Below are 12,284 nucleotides of genomic sequence, written 5' to 3'. Positions count from 1 at the left end.
TCTCCCTGCAAGTTCAGCACTGATGGATGAAAGTTAATTCTCAGATATGACCAGGTCAGAAAGTGCTGTTTATAGCTTAAATAATCCAGGATTCTCACATAGAGAATGCCTTGTGGGAGACACTGCTAAAGTCATTCAGACTTAATTTTGCACCAAAAGCAAAAGCTTGTACCTGGTAGGCAACTAAGTAGACATTTCTAATTATCCAAACAAACATCTCTAAGGATTTTTGAAGGAAACAGCAGGTTCTACATCTTTGAGAGTCCTATGTTTGAAGACACAAGCTTGTGTCTTCACATATTTAACCCACATATTTAACCCACTATGCTGGCAGTTAGGATCACAAGGCACAAGTTTTGTGAGGTGGTCCTGCAAGGAGCTGAGGCTGAGGAAAGATGCCTGCTATCAGCCAACTCACTGCACATTAACTAATGACCGATTACTTGCTGAACTGTACTACTAGTCAGCTGCCAACTGCAGGGCAACCTGAACTTACTTCCCTCTGATTTATAACAACATGTTAAGTTAATATAATGTTGCTTTGTGCTGTGATGGGATAGAAACAACCATGCAGTCAACATGACTCAGCTGAGCTGTACCAAGTTGAACAAAAGCATTCCAAAGGTCATCCCTTTTTCTGGCGTCCCTAACCATCCTTCCTGTAACACCGGGGTGTGGCACCTTCACAGCATTGTAGTTAACTATTATCTCCTTTCCCTATCGCGACAGAAAATAAATCAGAAAAGAACATCAGAAGAGAACATAAGAAACCTGTTGACCATGAATTCTTTTTTTCCTCTCTGCCTCCCCTTCATGTCCTGCATCATTGTGGTCATCCTCACAAATAGCCCCAGGACTAGTTTACTTAATTTGTATGTAACCTCTCCTAACTGATGTTGGAAAGAGGTGGAGCTGCTGCTGCAACAGCAAGAAGCAGTCTGTCACTAGCCACAAGACGCAAGATAAAAACCTAACAAGCAAAATTCTCCCACACACTCCACTAAGGCCAGACAAAAATCTAAATATAATCAGTTTGAAGAAATCTTAGCTCATGTTATTCTACTCCAAGTGTAAATGTTTGCCAATAACATGGAAGACTTAATTGTGTGAGGAGTGAAGACTCATTTGCATCATTTAAGATACTAGGTCTTCATTAGACATTGCTAACTGTTAAGTAAAGCAGCCTGCTGTGTTCTAACCATCATTCACAACTGGAATAGCATATGCTGCACTGCTTTGTATTTCAGATTAAGGTCTCCATCTTTCTGTCTTGAAAATGAGTCTTCCTTGACCTTCCCCTCACCCCCACTTCTGGTGACAACTGCACTACTTTTGTCTGTAGACTGCAGGTTTTAAAATGACAGCTTGATTATGAGCTACATTCAGTTGCACTTCTGGGATGGAGAGGACTAGCTGCTACTGCCTGAACAAACATCTAAGGCAGGGGTTAAGAAAAAGTCTGTTGAAAGTGAAATGGTATATCAAAACATGAAAGATGCTTCATTAGGACCTAGATTCTGACCACCTAAAACTTCAACCAAGTCCTATATGGAAAGGAAAACCAGAATCAGTTTGCTGCTTGCAATGGCATGTTACTAAGGCATGATATATATCATATCTATACATATTTAATTTAAAAGGGTGGTTATTTCTCTTCAGTTCTTCATTCTCTTTCAAGAAAGAGAAGCCAAACGATGAAAATCCACCATGAACAAGTAGCCACTTGGCTCCAGCTGGGAAAACACCAGTGCTTATTGCTAGATCATTTAGCCACAACAGCTGAATTGGTCTCTGACTGGAAGTGGCTCTGGCTGCCAGTCTCTTCCCAGGACTCCTGTGTACTACTACTGAACACCTGGAACAGGGAGGTGATCTTTCTGGAGTGTAGACAGCTAGGCAATTCATATTCAGATACATCTTATCAATAAACTAAGGCTTTTAAAGCCGTTGGTTTTTATACACATCTACTTAGTGCTCCACTAATGTGCCCCAGTATCACTGTCCACATATCACTGCCATACTGAGTTTAGCTAGTCAGACTTCTTCCAGAATGCAGTTCATCCAATTTAATGCTACCTGCAGGATGTCTGCCACACATCCGGTCCTCTGAGTGACAGCAGTGTTGGCGTGTTGGACCTATTCTTAGGGACTCCCATCAGGTCGTGACAACTAAATGGATTAAACACCTATAAGAAATATGAAGGCTGTTTCAGGTCACCATACTGGAAGCCTGGACCAAGTTTATTCTCTTCTGACAAAAAGGCTTTAGAAACAAGGGGAAAAAAGAGACAACACAGAGAAGAGGAAGGGAGTCTATTAACATGCCCTTCAAAAAGCTGGTGATATCTCCAAAGGCAGATGGCAAAATAGCAAATTCTGGTTCATAAAATGCCAACATAACAAAGGATCAGGGAAAGATTCAATGAACAGTTTGGTCAAGACAAACTGGCTGATAAATCCTCTTTCAGCGTGTTAGGTAGAAAGTCCTTAGGACCAACAGACTATTGGACTGTTAAAGGAGTACTGACAGAAGATGCATTCAAAACAAAAAGGAAATTCCTCACACCAGCCTGGGGAGGTTTGTACTCTGGAATCTTTCTTTAGAAGTCATTTATCTTCTGTGTTCAGCAGAACAGAATTTGATTTTATTCATACTTCTATTACCATTTGCTAGGGTCAGGTAATATTCAACTAAACATTCAAAAATAGCTCCTACAGAGTGGAGCAGGAAGAAGGGGAGGACAGAAGCTTCCCGTCCTGAAGACTCAAACCTGTGACAGCGGCTACAACACGAAAACTTGAGCTGGTTCTCAAGATGCTACTTCCCCACTCATAAGATAGCTGGCAAATCAAACAGACCATCAGCATACAACAATAAACACAAGAGCAGAAGTTGGACAGGCAACACAATTTCTGTCATGTTCTCAGCTAAGCATTAAGAGGGAATGAGATGACAAACCTAAGGCCTGAAAAGCTCAGAAGTTTGCCTAGCAAGGTGGGAAGCAACCAAATGTGCCTCCAAAACAGCAGGGGACCATGGAGTATGATAGTTTTAATCACTGCATTTTCTGATATCACTGCAATATTTTTAAGCACCTTTAGCCAGAACAAGCCTCAGCCTTTCTCAAACAAAAAAAGGAAGCACCTCTCTCTAATTTTCACTCCTTAAGACAGCATGACACAGCTAGAGATATCACACTAGAGAGGAGACATGACTTAACCACCTGCAGAACCAGGTTGAAGTTCCAGCACTTGTAAAATTATCAAACAATGCAAATGCTACAGGCGTTCAGTGAAATTAAAAGCAATGAATTTACAGTGAGTTTTCACACATTATCCAATTACTACCTTGCTGCAAGATATGAATGTGACAAATAGCTGTGTAATATTTATGAAAAGTATAAAGCAGTTGACTATCCAGCTTTAAATAACAGGGCAGTTCTGGGCTGACATCACTGTTACTTGTAACTGGAGGGAATTTGTCTCCAGCTGTGGCAACACTGTAGAAGACCTCACTTAGCACATATCACACCAATCAGCAAATGGGTCATAAAAACAAGGATCTCTCAAGGACATAACCTTCTGCACAACTGACACTGGCCACTAAGACATAAGCTACCGCGTTAATTAAACCAGTATCACTGTGAGGTACAGCAGTTCTGGTCCTACCCAACTTGCACTTAGATGACTACGCTACAAAGCTGTGGAGCAAAAGAGAAAACATGCAATAAGCACATCCTTACAGTATCTCCCACAGCAGATGACCTGATCATCAGATTATATCCACCTCTACTATTTACTTTCTTGGCCTCACTGCAACAGCAGGTATCTTGAGAAAGCAGCAAAAATGCTGACTTTGACTCTGTGAGCAGTGCTGGGGATCCAAACAGGCAGCCAGTAGGAGCTAGGACAGGCATGGAGGTATTGCATAATGGCTAAAGCCTCTCATCCTAGAAAACAGCAAAAAGCCCTAGACTGTTAATCTGCTAATAGTGCCTAGTTTCTTACTTGGAAGAAAGCCACGTCCTACTCTCCCATGCAATAGCAGATGGGAAAGCCATCACAAGGCACTGTTCCTTGGCAGCAGGTACTCAAGAAGGCAGTGCCTGTGCAGCCCAGGCCAGCTGGGGCTGCCAAGCAGCCTGCCTGCACACAGCCATCTGTAGTAGCTCTCACCTGCTAAGTTGACATCCCTAGCTGCATCTGTCATGATATCTCTGGAGTGGCAAGCTCTGCAGAAATTTAGAAGACTTTTCAACTTAAAAAGACAAATTTTACTAGAAACTAGAATTAATGTTTTAAGCAGGAAAAGCAAAGTGCCTAAGCAAAATTTAAAAAAAATCCAAAACACATATAGGCAGGTCTCTCCTAAGAGACTTGTCCTCTTTGGCAGGTTTGATTCTGGTCACTCGGGTGGGTTTCTGGGTTGCAGCAAACACTATACAATCCCTCCCCCAAGGAAGTTGCTCTTTCTATCACAAGAGGCATGGTCACCTGCTCCCCAACTCTATAGCATCCCCCCAACAGGTGCAGGCTCTCAGACCTCTGGCATCCCTTTTGCCACTTACCAATCAAGCAGAGATTACATCCTAGGCATTAGGTTTCATGACCTTGTAGTGTTCCCGTCTTTCTTTCGAGAAAGCCAGACTTCATGTTGTTTGGATTGTCTTGATACTGCCCATATTTCCATACACAATCTAACTTCATCCATTTAAGGGTTTTTAATTGACCAACCAAATTAAACCACCCAGATGTGATGTGATCTGCTTTGTAACACAAGAACGGAAACCTGTACTTTTCACTAGCAATCCCATAAGCACTGTAAGGTGGCTGTGCCACAAAATAGGGCCCACACACTTTCTCACAGAAAAAGGGCAGCTAAGAACTAAAGGGTCCACAAAATCTATGAATGTCTTTTCTGAAGAGGGACAGCTGCCATACAGCCTTCCAAGATCAGGAGACAACAATGATAAGGAACCAAATCTGAAGGTTCCTGGCCTCCTCAGTGTCACAGCCACCTTGTCAGACTTAAGACTAGAAGATAGTTACTGAAGGTGAACAAAATATCGTGTGGCCACATCTCAAAATTACAGGCATGACAAGAAGAATAAATGGAATTGATTAATTTGAAGTAACTCAGAAACTGATTTTTTAAAAATTATTTTACCCTATGGAACAGCCTGAAAAAGAAGTCAGTTTAAGTTTGGGGGTTTTTTTTTAAATATAGAAGCCTTAAAACTGAAGTAATCTAGCACTGTCAGAATGACCTTGAAGGGAAAAAAATCCCCAAACCACCAAAGATTTTTGGTCCCAAAGCAAAGTAATTTCTTTGCTGCTCTTTGGATTGTCAAGTTCTTATCTAATATGTCCACGTTTGAAGCAACTATAATACCCAAGGAAGCCATAATTAAGATAATTAACCTATCATACACATGTAATTATGATTTCTACTTCAATACTTGGAAGAATTACTAACATGTTGCTACATGATATAAATTTTAAAAGAACTTCAGAGCAGCAGTTAGTAGGTTATAAAATAAAACAGGAGGCAATTAAACTATTCAACTCATTGCAGAGACTACTACCACAGGAGAGTATACTTTGTCTGGTTGGGATGAATTCTCTTCACAGCAGCCCATATGGTACTGTGTCTTGGATTTGTGATCAAAATAGTATTGATAACACACCAATATTTCAGCTATTGCTGAACAGTTCTTGCACAGCAACAGGACCTTCTCTGTTTTCCACTCTACTTTTCTACTCCCTGCCAGCAAGTAAGCTAAAAGGTAAGCAGAAGATTGTGAGGGATCACTGACAGGACAGCTGAGCCAAATTGATTAAAGGGATATTCCTCATCACATAACATCATGCTTGGCAAAAAAACTCTGGGGGTCATGTTTTCCAAAGTAATTGTTGCTTAGAGACTGGCTGGGCATCCCACTGCTTGTGGAAGGGGGCGAGTTACTGCCTTTTTGTCACTTCATGTCCACACATGCACACTGTCCTTCATTTAAACTGTCTTCATCTTGACCCAAGAGTCTTCATCTTGACCCAAGAGTATTTCTTGCTTTTGCTCTTCTGATTCTCTCCCTCATCTTGCTGGATGGGCCTGAGCCATCAGCTGGTCATTATTTGCTAACCAGGGTCAGCTCCCTTCAGAATCACAAAAGACAGAGTTACTCCTTACAAACCAAGGAATGAGGAGTCATGCAGGTCAGATTAAAGAAAATTTAGACAACTTAGGGTTCTGGAAAAAAAAACTACAGGTGAATTGAAAATTTATTGTAATAGCTGGGGATTTCAGGAGCAGAAAACAAACAAAAAAAAAACAAGTAGGTTTTTTCAATACATCAGACACCAGCTGATTAAACGGGTTCTAAACTACCAGGACAAAGATAAGGCAGACAAAATCAGTGCAGTGACACTACATATTTCTGCATCTGCTTTCACTTTAGGAGATGTGGAACAGAAAATCCTCAGGCTTGTGTTAACTCTTTTCAGAAAAACGCAACATACTTCTGGGGGCAAAAAAAAAGATACAAAAGTCAAAGTACAAAACCCCACAAATAGGATCAAAATGAAACATTAAATCCTATGTCAGAAACAAGCATAGTGAGCCAACGGTGCTGACAAACTCAAAACCACCCCGCAGATTAAATTAGACCCATGTATTATGACTCATCTGAATAATTGCCGAGCAAGCTGTGTCTGAAAAAAACATCTCAGCAAGGAAGAATTTCTACACCTGGGTCAGGGAAGGTGAGCTGTACTCAGTTGCCTTGCTTTGCAGCAGAACTTGTCGGTGCCTTGCAGAGAAAGCCAGGTGGCAGAGGAGGAGCAGAAAGGAGACAGAACAAATGACAGTTCAGAGTACAGCTGTGAGGAGCTGGAGAGGCAGATTAGTCCAATAACAACAGATAGAGAACCAAGGTTGAGAAGAAAAGGATAAACCACATTCCATATGTATCAACACAGAGCTGTATGGAGACGTTTGGTGAGTAGATGCTCCCAGAAAACATCCGAAAGGTCAAGTTAAGTTCGTAAGCTTTTCTGGACTGAACAACCATTGCCGTCATCTCAAATCTATTGCATTTCATTACCTGCTCCCACAATAACTTCTCTCTGAGGTGAACCTGTGAAGGCACAGGAGTTGCCTGAGGCCCCTCCTGATACCTCTGGCACATGTGCTGTCTCCCTGACAATCACCATGTTTCATCAAGACTTGTCAAGCCCCACAGGAAGCCTTGCCACACAATTGGCACCTCAGCTTCCAGCAGCAGGACTCAGTCATTAAGAGTTAGCTCACATACATTATCCAACCAAAGCATTGTACCACAAACACACACTGTATGAGGAGAGGGGTCATCCACATTGTCTCCTAATTTTAAATGGTGGGCGGTTTCTTGGGGGAAGGTGTGGGAGGCATATGAATAACTGGAGGAGACTTAAAGGCTCCAGATGTGCAGAAGCCCCTTAGGGCATAATTTAAAATTTTGGAGGAACGTATGTACTGAGAACTGCCATCTCAGATAAGAAACATTTCTTGAATCCAATTCATGGACAATTTCCTGAGAAATATGTACAATTCTTTGAGCTTCAACTTTTTCAGTGCTATACTGAAACTTACTATATGATATCAAGGCTTCAAACACATGCAACCTTGCCAATACTGATTCTGATCACTGATTCAGAGTCCAATAATTTCCTTCCAACATTTCACCTCTTACCACTTGTCTACTGCAGACAAAATATTTCCTGGTAACTTACTTTCCTTTCTTTAACATTTATGGTGAGGCAAAGCACCAAAGTATGAATCCTACTAATTCAAAGGCAATAGAATACCCACTCTTATGGTATCTGAGCTCTTAATAATTGTCCAACCTGTTCTTCTAAGCTTCAGTTGCAGATATTCTAAGGCTTCTGTAAATAAACAGTCAATAGCACTTAAACTTCAGCTGATCATTTGTGAGTTGGAAGAGGAATCAGAAGATCCAGCAATATCCTTTGAACCCTAGCTTCTATTATACGTCTCCTGTTTATCTATGAAACCACATAGTTTTGCTATCTGACTTACGATTCTAAGCATCCAGTGAGGGTAACACAGATAACCATTTGATAAACAATCGAACTCACATGGAAAAAAAATCCGAAACTTAAGATAATTGAAACAGGACACAGAATGAGCAAGTCTAAACTCCAATCATATGAAGCATGAGTATTCCAGCAGCCCCAGAAACAGAAAAGCATTGTGGTTTAAAAATAGGGTGTGATACCAGATAACAGCAGTGATTCATCTGGAAGACAATGAGAGTACAAAAGCAAGAGACAAGCCAAAACCTGCACTGTAATGACAACACATAGTCACAGCCTTAACATCTCCTTTGGTGCTTGACTGAGAGGTTAAGAACAGGGCAACCTGTTTCATGAGTACAAATAATAAAAAAACTATAGCCATCACAGAAGCAAAAGCCATCACAAACACAAATGGCTATTACCAGCTTATCTCCTGACAGTGATGCACGCTGCAGCCATCTGCAATCAAACACAGCAAAACCACTTTGCAAAGTAGCACGGCTTTTGCAACTTGAACCAAGACATTTAGTCACAACCAAGAGTCTGACCATAAAGGTTGCAGAGGCAAGAGGGAACAATATTGGGAGCAAATGAATTTCCTGCCACAATAAGATGTGTAGAATATATGTCTCGACCATCCACATGCTTATATATGCAGAATGAGACAGTAACTCCTTATGCAATTGCTAATGTCTATTTACATACTGTCCTTTTTTTTTTAAGGAACAAACGTAACATTTGGTCCCATTCATGTAGTTTCATGGTTTTGGGGTCAAGAGATGGATACATAAACTCTACCCAAAACCAGATATGTGTGCCAAACAAGCATTTCTACAATTATGAGATGGATTGCCTTTTTTTTTCTTAGCTGCTTCCTGCCCTTCAATTCCCCTTTGATATTGCTTCTAATAGTCTAAATCTGTGAGCAACTGCTACTCTGAACCTGATTTCTCAAAGACAGACCATTAATGCAGGAAGTGTCTCCTGACAAACTCAACTGGCTCTGACATTTTAAGAAATGGAGGAAGGTCTGGGGAGCACAGTAGGCAAAGAGGCTACAGCCCCTATTGAGAACAAGATTTACGGTCACATCTTGTTAGACACCAGAAACTCTGCTAAAGACATACAGGTAACTGGGTTTTAATTTGCTTAGGATTCCCAAAGAACTACTTATTAACAGAAAACCCCCTACAAACTCACCAAATACAAGTTTCCTTCTTTCTCTAAAGATGACTTCCCAGAAACATTATCCCAACGATTACATTCAGTCTTTAATCAGACCTTCAACCCTGAACAGCTACCTCTGCAGACAGAAACACAGCAGAAGATGTTCAGAACTGTCAGCACACTGAAGCCTCACTGTGCTTGCCTCCAACAGTGAGAGCTGGAAAAGGTGACCTTTACAGTCTGGTACCTAAACAGCACATGGTACTGCCTCTCTTCAATTCTTTCTTAAATGTCTGTACTATCAAAAAGTAAAACCCTTTCTTCCTCAGGACAGAATGGAGAAAAATACACTGGCACAAGACAGGGAAACCTGATGTGTGTTCTCTCCATGACGTTATTGAAAGCTATCTGTCCATTGTGTATAGCTTTAAACTGTGCTGCTGCTGCCCTTGGGTGTGAATACTCTGTGCAGAGCCCTGGACACTATTTTTGTTACCAAAAAAATTCCTTGGTTTGCATCAAGGTGCTATTCATCTATTTCAGGATAACTTAAGGTAGGGCTATCTAGCTAATGATAGGGTCCACTATAGTACCACGTAGACACCTAGTCTTGTCAAGCTTGTTCTTTAAATCCCTGTCTAATTTGGCTAGACAGTTTGTACCACATAGTAATTGTTCATACACTTCCAGTGAGGTGACAGCTAAGAAGAGAGCTGTACTTTCAGCAACTATAAGTCACAGCAGAGGGGAGTGAGTAGAGATTACCAAATACACACCCCACCCCTTCAGTGCAGCAGAGCATGTAAGATGAGCTCCAAGTATAGAGCTCACTGCCAGTAAAGAGTAACTGCAAGAGGATTCAGTAAGGACCATAAGGACATGCTTAAGTTCTGGTGTCGGGTTAGGATCTTGTGGCTACTGTAATGGCCAGGCGGCTCTCATAGTTCTGCAAAGACCCAGCTGAACTCAGCAAATGCAAATGTCAAAAACAGACCTGAGAAACACATCTCAGGGATGACCTTAATTGCAACCTTGCAGCCTCTCGTTTCCCAGGGAAACAGACACCACACAAGGAGCAAAAATTTACCACTTGAAATATCACCTGAACAAATCCTGCCACCTCCACACAAGGTCTAGCTATGCCAAGCAGCACTTTCATTACAGTGATCTCAAGGGGATCCTGCATTTCCTTTCCTCCAGCTGTAACCACTGTAGATCCCTTTCCTGCAGCAAAGAAAAGAAAATAGTTCATATTGATCTGGAATCAAAATATGCACCAAACACAAGATGCTGCCACCTCCTGATTCAGTAGGGGACTGACCTAGAAAACCCACAAAGCTGAACAGGTTTGCAGCTGGACTGAGCACATCTAAACACTACTCATGGCTGCCAAAAGGGGACAGTTGCTTTTTCTCTGTGTTCATCCTGCCACTTGAAAAGCTACTTCAACTCGTGGTCTGGAAAGTCATCCATGAAAGAAAAATGAAACTTTTATTTCAGATAAGCAATTTAAATCAGGCCAGTGATGACTACAAGAATTGGGAGCAGCACAGCTGAAAGCAAGGGACAGGCGAGATAGAAGAGAAGGTCACCATATCCTGCAGCAGGAACACAGACCACCTCAGCTGTATCATTTAACCTTACTTCAGGGGATTTGAAAAGGCAAGGGACAGAGAAATAATCTGGTCTCTAAAGAAGAAGTGCTCAAATAAGGGAAAATTGCAGAGATAATTATGAAATGCAGATTCTTCAGGTCTCTCCACAAAACCAAAATCAATGGGACCATTCAACAAACTCAGCTTTGTCCGAACTTGCTTGTCACTGAAGTGACTATTCAACTCTTCAGAGTCAATCTGTCTCACAACATGCACTTCCAAAAGCATTTCTCAGGTTTTGTTTATCTATTCATAAAAATCTCACCCTCCTTGAAACCCAATGAAAACAAATAGATATCACCCTTAACACTATCAGCATAAGAATCACCTCATCTAAGGGGAGAGGGGGAGAAGAAAGAAGCCTGAGGGGAAAAAAACAGGTAACAAACACAAACAGGAAAAATGATAGGAAAAGCAGCCAAATCCATATCTTGTGGGAGACAGGGAAAAATCTTGTTGGCTTCCAAGAACTTAAGTTTCCCTTTCCCCCTCCCCCCTCCAACTTATTAACTAACTAAATAAAAATAATTTTTTGAGTAATCCTTATTGGGAGTTTCCTGTTTACACAGCAGTTACTCCGTGATCCAATAAACTCCCTGGCCTGAAGTACGTGACCTTGACACACACTCAGTCCAGAATACAGCAGTTACCTTGTAAACAGGAAGCTGCCAGTGCACCAAGGCACAGGAACAAGAAGCACACAGAAGTTATACTTCTGCACCAGCACCTCCTGCAGCTTACTTCAAGTGCAAATCAGGAATTAAATCAAATAATACATCATGAATACCTATGCCAACAAGCATTTGCCAGAACTCTCTGAAGCTTTCTTGAAAAATCACATTTTTTTAAATTGTAAACATTTTCCTTGGGCTGACATAGCCAAAAGACTTTCAGACATAGGAGGGTGGCTTTTGAAAGGCTTTTAGGCATAAGTGAATTAGAGCAAAGCAGAGGAAGTTTTTATTATAACCTGCAACTTACTGTTTTGGGGTTGTAGGTAGATGACAAGCATTAGTGCTCGTATATTCTGGAAGGTATCAGGCTTTATGGGAATCACACACATGGTAATACAAGGCAAATGTATGGGTGTATCAGCTTAAATACCAGGCTGCAGCTACATGGATGGCTCCCTGCTAACCTGCATCACAAAAGTCTGCCTTTTGATAAGAGCAGAAGCAGTAACAAGTCTTATCCTCTGATCTGGAACACAAATTCCAAAGCAGTGGACTTTGCATTTTAATCTTAGACAACTAATCTACTTTACGAAAGTGATAGTCCCACTTCACCTTGGTTCCCCACAGTTCCAAGTTACACAGACCGCAACAGGCCTACAAAAAGTAGTTTCCAAAAATACATCTCAAACAATCAGCAGCCATTCCCACTCAGCCC

The sequence above is a fragment of the Corvus hawaiiensis genome, chromosome 5 (genome assembly GCF_020740725.1).
Source record: "Corvus hawaiiensis isolate bCorHaw1 chromosome 5, bCorHaw1.pri.cur, whole genome shotgun sequence".
Lineage (NCBI taxonomy): Eukaryota > Metazoa > Chordata > Aves > Passeriformes > Corvidae > Corvus > Corvus hawaiiensis.
This window is presented reverse-complemented; position numbering follows the sequence as displayed.